This window comes from Nanorana parkeri, unplaced genomic scaffold (assembly GCF_000935625.1).
Source record: "Nanorana parkeri isolate BGI_ZX_2015 unplaced genomic scaffold, ASM93562v1 scaffold1673, whole genome shotgun sequence".
Taxonomy (NCBI): domain Eukaryota; kingdom Metazoa; phylum Chordata; class Amphibia; order Anura; family Dicroglossidae; genus Nanorana; species Nanorana parkeri.
The window spans coordinates 100,486-112,677 of record NW_017307941.1 but is presented as its reverse complement, the minus strand read 5'-3'; the positions used below and the strand labels follow the sequence as shown (position 1 = coordinate 112,677).

The 12,192-nt window shown below is 41.0% G+C and overlaps 1 protein-coding gene across 1 annotated transcript in view; it reads right to left on the bottom strand.

Moving 5' to 3' along the window:
- Window positions 1–12,192, bottom strand: part of SRRM3 (serine/arginine repetitive matrix 3) — a 211,495-nt gene that overhangs the window by 105,631 nt on the left and 93,672 nt on the right. The window lies entirely within an intron of this gene.

The window sequence follows — 12,192 nt, the reverse complement described above, 5'->3', positions numbered from 1 at the left end:
TGTGAAGTGTTTGTCTTCATATAAAACATAAATTAAACTTTAAATACCTGCCAAGGTTTAGAAATTTAACTCAATTATGTAGCAATTACATTAGGGTATACCTTACCTCAGAAAAATGACAGCACTCATCTTTGCTTTGATTGCCAAGCTTAACTTGAGGACAAAACACAATGCCATGAGCAGAATTATGAGCTGCATCAAACTTATCTTGTGATTTTAAAGCAGGCACATCAATCATGTCTAGTTCTCTGTGTAGTAAAAGAACAACCTGGCAATAAATTCTGAAACTTGCTAAAGTGTCATGAATAGGTAGCTGCTTTATTATCTCACACGTTCATTAAAATTGTTGTTTTCAACTACTATTAAACCCTAAATAACAGTGTATTCAATATCATACTGCTTCCTGCATCTGATCCAGCTAAAGACAACTACATAAATATGTAATACTTTGAATTGAAGCCACATTAAGGTGTAAAAGCTCTGTAAAATGTTTAAGTATACTTTCAGGCTTATTTAATGTGACAGTACTAAGAGTTTTGCTACTGCATAGTCAACATTGCTAATCCCAATAAGTGCACTTGATGGGAAAACCATCCTGCACTGAGCTGTAAAGATTCACAAAGCTTTACTACCTGCTTGAATCTATATTAACACTTAGTGAATTTATATTTAATATTTTTGAATCGAGCAAAAAGCTGTATCATGCACAAACTCACTGAGACACTCCACAGTACATGATCTGTGAGTTGAAAAGTTTTATACTGGCTTTCCCCTGAAGTAAACTTGCCAGAACCATAAAGGTATTACCATGTTCCAAACGGTGCCAGCATATACCGTAAAAATGGACATACACGGATCCACAATTCGATCTATGGATGGCCCTGCTGTCACCACCCAGCTCAACAAACTTCAACTGAAAAATCGAAAGAGCCAAGCAGAAAATTGTCAGCTGAACCAGCTGCCACTCTTGCCACTCACAGTTTCCTATTGGCCATACATCATTGTAGTGCTGCAGCCTGTTTTATACCATCAAGGCCCTTACGGATTTACTTTAAAGGAGAACTATGAGATGAGTGATTTCCACTCACCTCATAGTTCTAGCCGACCTGTGACAATGAGACTGTCACAGGTCGGCTCAGTAGATCGGGAGGTGAGCGAACAGATACCGGCGTTCGCTCACCTCTCGATCCTGTCACGGCTCTCTGCCGTGACAGGGGAGGGGCTGGATTCCCCCCGCTCCAATCCGCCAGCGCTGACTGGCGGAACGGCCGGGGGAGGGGGCGGGTACAGCTGGCTCTGCCTCTAGATAGGCAGTGCCAGCTGTCACTCACGCAGCTGGGCGGATCTCGATGTCGGGATCTTCTCCGGCTGCAGCGTCGCAGTATACCGCGAGCTGTAGGAGAACTATGGGGAAAAACACTGACCCCATAGTTCTCCTTTAAAGCTCAAATGCAGGCATCAGCTAATTAAATGGGGATGGAATTATATTTAGTTTGTCTTGTGGTTTAAGATACCATGACAGACAGCATGGTCACTTACACTCTTTTTTACACTGTAGTTAAGCACTGGCCACCCCCCTGCCTTGACTGGATGATGAAGGGTCATTGCTACACTTGTAAAGTCAAAACTCAACTCCTGGTGCTCTATTCCCTTGTAGGCAGGGCCAGAGTTCAAATTGAGGCCCGGCCTCGGGGCAGCAGGTAGTAGAGGGGCGGCAGGGGTGTGGAATTCGTATCGCCCGATGCCCGGGACATGTAGCTGAGCGGGGAATTTATTTCTAAATTTAGCCCTGCTGTGGGCAAGCAAGGCTAAATGATGAGCGTGGGAAGCTGCAGCTGGTTTTGTACAAGTGATCTCGGCGATGCCAAGATCACTTGTAATTAGCTTGCTCGTCCGTCCCCCCTTCCATTGTCCGCCCCAACCTCCGGCTGCCTCTCCCCGCTGGTTGCCTCACTCCCCACCGTGGTTTTCAGGGTCCACTGCTCTTCTAGAGGATCCGAGACCACGGCAAGGTAGTTCAAGATGGAGAGCGGGAAGTGCACTTGCAGCCTTCCCATCTCAGCTGTCACAGGAGTTCCAGCATGGCTCACATGGCTTCCAATACCATCTCTATGCCAATGACACTCAAATATATCTTCCAACTCACCCCCTCAGTGTCTTTGCGTGTCACTAATTGACATATCCGTGCGGATGTCACAACACTTCTTAAAACTGAATGTTTCAAAAACTGAGCTCTTGATATTTCCTCCTGCCCGTGCACCTTCCCCCAACTTTTCCCTTGAGATTGTTAACACAACCATCCATCCCTCCCCTCATGCCAAGGTGCTAGGTGTCATCCTTGACTCGGACCTCACCTTTCTTCCCCACATCCAATCACTATCCAAATCCTGCCTCCTTCCCCTTCGTAACATCTCCAAAATACGCCCCTTCCTCACCAAAGAAACCGCAAAATTACTCATCCACTCCCTTGTTATATCTCGTCTTGACTATTGCAACTCCCTCCTCATTGGCCTTCCAATACACAGGCTATCTCCCCTTCAATCTATCATGAATGCAGCTGCTAGACTCCTCCACCTGACCAACCACTCAGTGAAACCTCCCTTTGCCAATCCCTGGACTGGCTTCCACTCGCCCAAAGGATAACATTCAAAATATTAACAATCACTTATAAAGCCATCCACAACTCTGCCCCCTGGATATATCTCAAACCTTGTCTCAAGATATCACCCTAACCGCCCCCTCTGCTCCTCCCAAGACCTCCCACTTTCCAGCTCCCTTGTTAACCCCTCCCATACTCGCCTCCAGGACTTCTTTAGCCTTTGCCCTTTCACCCCTGTCCATCTATCTCCCACCTTGACTGCCTTTAGGCGTTCCCTAAAGACTCATCTCTTCAGGGAAGCCTATCCCAACTCAACCTAACCACTGAACCATCACATTCTCAAACAATTCATCACCACACAGCTACCTCCTCATGTATCACTTGCCCCTCCCTTTTAAATTGTAAGCCCTAATGGGCAGGGCCCTCCTTACCATCTTGTCTTGAATTGTATTGTGATTGTAATGTCTTCCTTATATTGTAAAGCGCTGCGCAAACTGTTGGCGCTATATGAATCCTGTATAATTATAATAATATTAATAATAATAGAGAGCATTATGATGTAAATGCTGATTCCCTTAATTTGGGTCATGCTATGTGGAACATTGCAGGAAGTTAACATAAAGATAGATTCAGGTAATTATACTAACAGCATATATAAATGCATACATTTATTTCTTAAGATAATACACAATAACTGGATTAAAAGGCAATATTTTATATTAAATCTACTTGGCCCTTATTGAAATACATTGGCATAATAACAGTTAGATTTTAGTGCAGAAAACTTTATTGGCCTGTTTGTCTCAATGTAGCTTTAAATTGTATCCAATGGCAAAGCTTTCTTTTTAGTTTTGGAAAAAGTAGGTGAAGTAATGAAACCTTTTTATATGAAGTTGCTGTCTGTGACTCTGCTGGTGAAATTCATCCTCTCTTTTCGTTCTGGTGACTATTGTCATCAGCAAAGAAAGTGATAGGAAATCCAAACTTTTACAGATGTCCCTGGAGAAATATTCAAATAAGGACACCTCTTCTGCTGTCAAGTCTCATTTTCTACCTGGCTCCTTCGACAAAAGGAACAATTTACCATGTATAGGTCGGTCACCTATACACCCTGGGCACTCACTGAGCCATCAACCTCTCCAATGGCACACAGACATCAAAAAAGTCCCTAGAAAGCATGGTTTCAAAAACAGTTTGACTTAAAGTAATATCCTTCAATGTTATTTTTCATCAGGAAGCAAAAAACATAGCTACAATAGAGTATAATAGCTTCCATTCACAAATATTATTATCTCAACTCATGAGCTGCTAAAACATATTCATATTTTTTAGAGATGTTATGAATCTTGGTGTGTTTGAGGTTTAATGGCACTATTAAACCTACAATATACAATGTAATATTACTAGAGTGGAAAAAACTTCGACCCAGGCAACAAAAAAAGCATTGGGCCAGTCGCCTTATTTACCTATGGAAAAACGACTAAATATGTCTAGTCACATGTCACATGAACTTTTATGGAAAATCAGAATGAACGTTCTCCAGTAAAGCTTGGTGACAAGTAACAGGGAGGAAAGGATTAGTTCATTTGGTGCAGCTCTGATTCATGCTCGCATAAATATGGCCCGAAGGTAAAATTTTAAAGCTCCCTTTGAAGATCAGCATGACTGAACGACGTGAGGAGAATAGAAACATTCCCTGGCTTGATGTTCTGCTCTGCGCCGTTAGATGAAAGGAATAATAAAGGGAGTATGGACTGTTAAAAAGTGTACAGCTTTTGATGGGATTTTTAAAATACGTAAATTGGATGTCCAACTTTAACCCATACAATGATGAATAGACAAGGAAGTCTACTTTTAAAGGAAGAACACTTTAGGTTTCCAGCTACTGCTAATGATAGGTAAAAAGAATAATTCTCAGAAAGTCAATGGCTGCCTGGTCTAGAAAGCTGCTGACCCTCACAGAAGTCTGTGGATGGCAGTGGCACTGCCACATACCTCTTAGCATTTCTTTGAAATAAGGGCAGGCCGGAAGGCTCAATCTAGCCATGACACTTTCTGTTACCATTTTTTATAGCAAACATAAACCTATTTACTAAAATCACATAGAAGCTTTAATGTATTCATGCAATGTAAAAAGTCATTCCTAATACTTTTATATCTGCAGCTTTTATTAAAATAATAGTTGGTGATCCTGCCATGCAGGTCCTTGTTCAGGGACTTCATATTATGTGGTGACAAAGCTCAATCCCTGTCTCACACGTGTTTTCCTGCATCGTTACCCAGCCGCAAGCCTTCCAATGGAGACTACCAGTGGCCATTTCAACACATATTACACAGGAGCGGTTCACTGTTCAAGAAACCTGCCTTGAGGAAAGATATGCAGCCATTGCTGGAGACGGAGTACATGTAGATAGGAAGTGGCTGCAGGAGAGCTACTTAACATCTTCTTAAATAACTGTTTATTACAAGTAAGTTGTTATGATAATTATATACTGTAGGTTCAATTGTATATTGTATATAGTGAAGTAAAGCAACTGTTGATGCAGCTGGATGAGCATGAATTTCAAGGAGCCCTACAATAAGTAGTTTATCTACGAATTTCCCACAAAAATGACAGAAGCTCCTGCTGCAGAACCAAGATATAAGTTCAACTTTTCACTTCATCACAGGATCAAGTATGCATACATTTCATTTTCTATCATAAAGTTTTTGCTTTTTGATGCTCAAATTAAGTCAGGAAGAACTTGGAACTTTTTTAACCAAGCAATATAAGAGCTTGCAATAAGTCAGTTTTGGGTGCTAAGTAATATTTGCAAGCTTTGAGTGTGTTCCTATTCCAACCTGTAAGCTGAAGACAAAAACTGACAACCCTTTGTTCACATTTTCACCATGGTTACATCTGATCATGTATGAGTAGTATGCATATAGCCTGTCAGGTTGCCTCAGCTCTTGCCTCACTGAATACAGTGTGCACATTTTTAAGTGGTATTCCATTATAATCAGATGTTTTTGAATCAGTATAACTATCATACAGTCATTTTTGGGATAACTTCTGTACATTAGGGAGGCGTGTGCAACGTTCACTACAGGGTCATAATTACAATTTTTAAACCCGCTCCCTCTCCCAGTTCTCCCTTCACATCCAGTCCTTTCATGACAGCCACAGGTTAGTAAGCTTCCTGAGGCCACCCTTAGGATGTTAGAGGGGCAGTAACAGAGAAATCATGAGGTATACTTGTAGTATGTCCATGCATATGGAAAAATTCACCTTATGCAAAATGTAAGAGTTATTAGCATATTGTTAGTCCTTCCTGTGTTTCCACTCCTGAATGTGTTGGATAGCGTGTCCCCATCTGGGGGCTGTGGTTTCTTTCACCAGCTGCTATGTCAATACAGGACACAATGGTGATTTAGGAGCTGGTGGGAGGAACCACATGGCACAAATGGGGACACTCTATCTGACACACCCCAAAGTGTCAGCAGTGGTTCTTTCAATTCTGCAACACAGCAAAGACTGGACTCTATGCACACTGGAAACCAAATTTCACAGGCACTGCTAGGAAGCTTTTGCTGCTGATACAAAAATCTAAGCAGATTTTTAACAACCACAGTGACAAAGTGTCTTTATGCAATGTAGGACTTCACAAGAAGTGCATTCTATGAACCGAGCGTCCATCCCAGAAAAAAGGATGTGAATGAGCCAGCATTGATCACAGCGTACTCATGATTTCAAGAGCAATAAGTTATAGAAAACATATTTTTTTGGGGTACAGACTGACCGATTCAGTCAGAGATCTAGGGAAAGCTATTAGTTTTTGACTAGCTTGAATTACAGTGGTCTTCAGCAAAATGTTTAAATGAAAAAACAGTTTTTTTTAACTTACTATAAAATCATTTACTCTGATTTTACTGAAGGACACAGTGGAGATCTTGATCTCTGACTGATGTGTTATACTTCTACTTGCAAGAGTAGGATGCTTGGCACAAAAACAAAGCAAAGGTCAGGGACAAGCACTGCTGGTGGTCAAATCCAGCTCAGGTAATAACAAAGCAGTAGAGAACATAGGCAGAGACAAACCACCAAAGGGAATGGTGCTGTGCCCTTCAATGAATGCAGAGAAAAAGATTACAAAAAACTTTATTTCCTCTTCCATTCATTGAAGGACACAGCAGAGATAATGATCTCTGACCGATAGGACGTCCCACAGCAGTGACAATTACAAGAACAAAAAAGGGGGGGGGGAACCCTGCAAAAAAAGGAAACAAAGGAGACTAAGATCCCCAGAAGAGAGACAAGATCCCCAGAAGAGAGCAAAAATGTTAGCTGCCTCTAGCAGATGGGGGGTTTGGCCAGCAGCAGGGGCCACCCCCGGGCTGTGCTAGCATCCTACTCCAACAGGTGGAAATATAATCCATTGGTCAGAGATCAAGATCTTCACTGTGTGCTTTAATGGATGAGAGAAAACTGTGTTCCATAATGTGTAGTAACTAACAAGCAATTATATTGAAACTTTCATTTTCCAGCTGTTTTTCATGCAGTTTTGAATCTGGCTGACCGCAAAACTGTCTATGCAAAAGATTGCTAAAACACATGCCCCTACATCCCCAACATAACTTCAGGTACACAGGACAACATTCATATTATCAGATTGTAAAATGAAAATGGCTATTGAAGGAGGACACGGTTCCCGTCTAAGCAGCTTTGTGGGAACCCTCGCTGAGCTCACTAACTGTACATTTCTATTCCAGAAGAAACTTTCATAATCCACTGACAAAATCAAAGAACAATAATATACAAGTACTGCCTTTGATGCATTCGTTTAGCAAAAATCAAATGAAAGAAAATCAATAACCTTTAAGATAACCATTTCTGGATATTTTTTGCTTTCAGGCATTTCCCCGAAGCAATTCATCTTTTTCAGATGCATACGCAATGAAGGATGAGGGAAATTGAAAAAAAATATGGAAATACCAAAGATAAAGAATATAGGCGAACATTTCAGTACTAGTGAAATGGCAGGGAATAACAGTTGCGGTTTTTAATTTACATTGGGAAATATCTCTCCGTGTGTCTGTCCTCCTGAAATCTGTAATTTCATTTTGCGGGGTTTAAAATGTATTAAAGGAACAAAAACAAACCTTCGTATTTTAGAACTATGAAATATGTAACATAAAGCATTTGTTACTTATGTGTTAACAAGCTAAAGCAGCAACAACTGCAGCAAGAAACTCCTGTAAGGACTGATTTAAAAATCTAGAGGACATTAAGGTGTCCATATCACCCTTGGCAATGTGCGCGAATCCTTCTACTGCAAGTTAGAAAACTAGAGTAAACATTTGTTTTGTAAGCATGGACAATACCCTCCCTCTTCCATTTCCAAAATGTTACCATATCAAACCCATTGTGCTTCTGTCACAAATTAGATACAACCTGAAGGCTCCTTCTAAATCAGTGGTGATATGAATCTTTTAGACTTTCAGGCTCCCTGTTCTGTTGACAGGCTCTATACAACTCTATGGAACATTGGAGCTGTCAATGAGACACATAGCATTAAATAGACATAGGAAATCAATAATGAATGGGATGTGTTCCTGTGCATGCTGATGTCTGGTTTGCATTAACATTGAATGACAGCTGCCTGTCGCTTCTATAGCAATGCCCACGTAGGAAAATTGGTAAGCTGTTTTTGGAAGAGAACATCACCATTCATCTAACCAAGACCCTAAATGGGTAATGTTGAGCGAGAAAGTAGGATAATCTTATTCAAATAAAGTAATTTTTCCTTATGCACGTAACCTGACTGGCAAGCTTCCGACTGCAATAGACCTGTCTGAACACAGGTCAGAGAATCGCAATTTCCAACAGAGCTTTGCAGACAGGCTGTATGCTTTAATGGAGAAGATACCACATAAACTAAAAACCATTTTAAAAACAACAAAGGCATAAGGTACAAGGTAATTATAGAAGAGTTATAAATAATACAAGCATCACAAAAGAAAATTATTTTAACAAGAACACATATGCAAAATAGCACAGACACAAAACCAAATACAAAAAGTCCACACATTTTTTATTTTGTTTTGTTATATGGTACACTTTGACAAAAAGCTACTCTTAAGGGGTATATCCTGGCATGTCCCAAATTTACCTGCAACCCTCCCACTTAGCATGTCTCAACATCAGATGTACATCATGCTGCCTGCAAGAACCAGCTTTTATTACATAATTATTAAGCTTGTAAAATGTTTGCAGGGGCAGCTGTTGGGATCGCCCAATAGCCATGTCCCTACACAGAGTTGGTCTGTAATACAGCAGGCAGGGCTAACAATGAGATTAGAAAAGGCACTGTGTTGTCAGCTCAGACAGAAAGAGTACACTGAAATTATGGTAGATTAACAGGCATTTTTCTGTAAAATATACAAAGAAACAAAACATGGGGAAACTTGCATTTATATTGGAGAAAAATATTGAATACATTTTGTTTGCAATGACATACACTTTACTTTGTATTTTGATTAATTTCTGCAATAAGATAATGCTGCATGTTGGGCTGTCTGCATTGTTAATACACTTCTTATTATGGCATTTTACAGGTTTGTTGTTAGATTAAAAGTATGCAAATGCTTTTAAAGTTTAGATGTAAGGGCTATTAACAAGTTGAACAATTGCAGATGCCCTAGGATATTTTCAGAAAGATATGCATCTAAAAAAGGCTTCTAAATTAAGATACATGGAATAGTCACGATCTATCAGCTCTGCTAATAGTATGCAGTAAATTAGTTGTGTGATAACCAGTTTCTTTCCTAGTATCTTCAGACCAAGCACAAACATTTTGGGACTCCATGTAGTAAGGACTTTCTCCAGAATGCATTTATTAATGCACAGACATGCAGTACAGCAGAAGAGGACACTGCTTACCAATTTCTGAACTCTGCCAGTTTCTGTTATTAGTTGTGACAGGCTGAGTAAGTGGGGCTGAAGAACTTGGCATGTGGTTTATTTAGGTAAGTGGCACACTAACAGGGTTATTCACAAAAGGGTGAAGAGTTTGGAGAAGGCAGGAGAAGTGAACAATCTAGGACAACATAGCTGAACTGGAAAGTGAGCTGAATTGGAGAATTTTTCCAAATCTGCTATGTTGTCCAGACTGTTCACTTCTCCTGTCTTCTCCAAACTCTTCACCCTTTTGTGAATAACCCTGTAAATGTTAAGTAAACTATCACATACAGGGAGCCATGGAATATTTATGTGTGGGTAATGGCTGAAAAGACTTGGGTGCTGGGAGGACACAACAAATCTGTAATAAATCGCAGCTTACCAGTACTTAGATGTGGGGACTGCATTCATTTTCTTTTGTCAGGTTTTTTCTGTAATTTTGAACTGGTGATCCTACCAGTAACACTTCCTAAGGTGCTTTCATGACAACACCCACTCACTCCACTGCACCGGGGCTTCGTCCTGTTCTGACGAAGCCGTGGTGGGCGGGGCGAAACACGTCAACATGGTGTGTTTGCTTTGTGAGGCAGGATGATCGCACGCATGGTGGCTTGACACTGGACATTCATTCAATAACATTCCACCATATAACAAATGGTGGAACGTACGGACTATGTACATATACTGGATCAACTGAGACATTCAATACCGTTCTGATACAGAGGACCCGGAAAATCGTAGATCAGTTCGGGGTTGAGACACCCAAAAATGTGAGTAGATCCATTGGATGGTTCACAGGAACACTCACTTGATTATATAGGATGTGTTTCCCCCGTACCGTGTCCATCACTATTTAAAGGAACTTATATTGCGGCGCTTGCCGCCTGTTATCTCCTCGGGTCTGTGATGCATTGCAAATGTCTGCTACATAAATAACATGGACAATCTTACATGGACTCCGTCAGTTAACCCTCCAATTACCCAACGTTAATTGGAAACAAGAAAACAACTAAATCGAACCATTTGACCAGTTCATTTCCATGATTTGGATAACCATGAGCAATTACCAAGGAATTTGGGGAAGTTCCGTCTGAAATATATAGGATATGTGTAATAGGTGTATACCTAATTTTCTGGCAACAAGAGGGCTCCTTTTCCCTCGTTTCAGAGGACTGTTTTTTTAATTTTTCCTTTTTCCGTGATGGAAACCTCGCCCCCGGCCGCCCAGGAGAGAAACCCGTTTTTTTTTCTTTATTCTGACACGGAGCCGGCCGAGCGCTGTGAGCGGCCGGCGCCTCTCCTCCCACACCGCTCAGCCACATATCACAGTCCGGCAGAGCGGTGTAGGGGCGGAGACAGGCCGCGCTGTCACAGGAGGCGGAGCTCTCCTACCTGCTCTGCCTGCTCAGCCTCCTGTGACAGCGTGTCAGAGAGGAGAGCGGGTACAAGCAGTCAGTGATCAGTGATCGCTGAGTGTTTGTAGATAATTGAGGACATGGTATGTTTACTATATCCTCAACTATGAATGGGAAGTGATCTACATCACCCCCTATTCATTCATGATTGTGGTTATAGTAAACACACAATGTCCTCATGTTATCAATGAACAGGAACACTCATAGAGGATTCCTGTTCATTGATAACAGGGGATACAGAAAAAGAGATTGAGGACTCTGCTCTCAATCTTTTTCTATTTTAAAAGGGAAATATCAGGGGTCTGTTTAGACCCCTAATATTTCCCCAAAGCCCCTAAAAGTAAAGTAAAAAATAAAAATATTTAATAAAAAATGAATTAATAAATAAAAATAAATATAAACTTTTAAAAAAAGTTTATTAAAAATAAATTAAAATACAATGCCATTATAGAACATAGAGTAAAACATAGATAAACTTAAATGCTCTATTCTTAGTTCTATAATGGCATTGTAGTACTTTCAGGTGGACAGTAAATAATACAGCTTCATAACATAACATATCAGCTAGGGAACTACAAGTCCCAGCATGCCCTTATTGCCCCTGTACAACAACCAGATATTGCAGTTCCCTGGGTGATGTGTGTATGTAGGGGGGGAGGGGGGTTGTACAGGGACAATGGTGGCATGCTTGGATTTGTAGTTCCCTAGCGGGTGTGGGGGTAGAGTTTAATGGGTCCGGACTTACATTAAGATCGATTGTCGGCAAGCCAGCGGCGAGTGAGGGAGCTCACAGCAAGAAGAGCAGCGGCGTGCGCGGCATGAGCGTCCTGTGTGGTGGGCGTGGCTTCAGCGTCATGTGCGGTGGGCGTGGCTTCAGGGGCGGGAGCAGCGCGTGACGTGCGGCTCAGGCCTTGTGTGGAGCCCCGAACAGGCTAATCAATGAATAGCCAACGAATAGACGATCGAAAACGTTTTTGCGATCGTCGATTTTAACCGTCTTAATCGATTAACTGTTGCAGCTCTACTATCTCCCTTTTTTCACTTTACAAAGACTACCTAGTCACATGCAAGATGAATGAAAAAATATATATATTTTGTAGAGGTGCACCGAAATGGAAATTTTAAAACCGAAAACGAAACCGAAATAAAAAAAATGTCAGGCCGAAACTGAAACCGAAAATGTTTTTTATTTTTTCAAATTTTTCAAATATTTTATTTTTATTTCTTTTTTATAAACTTTT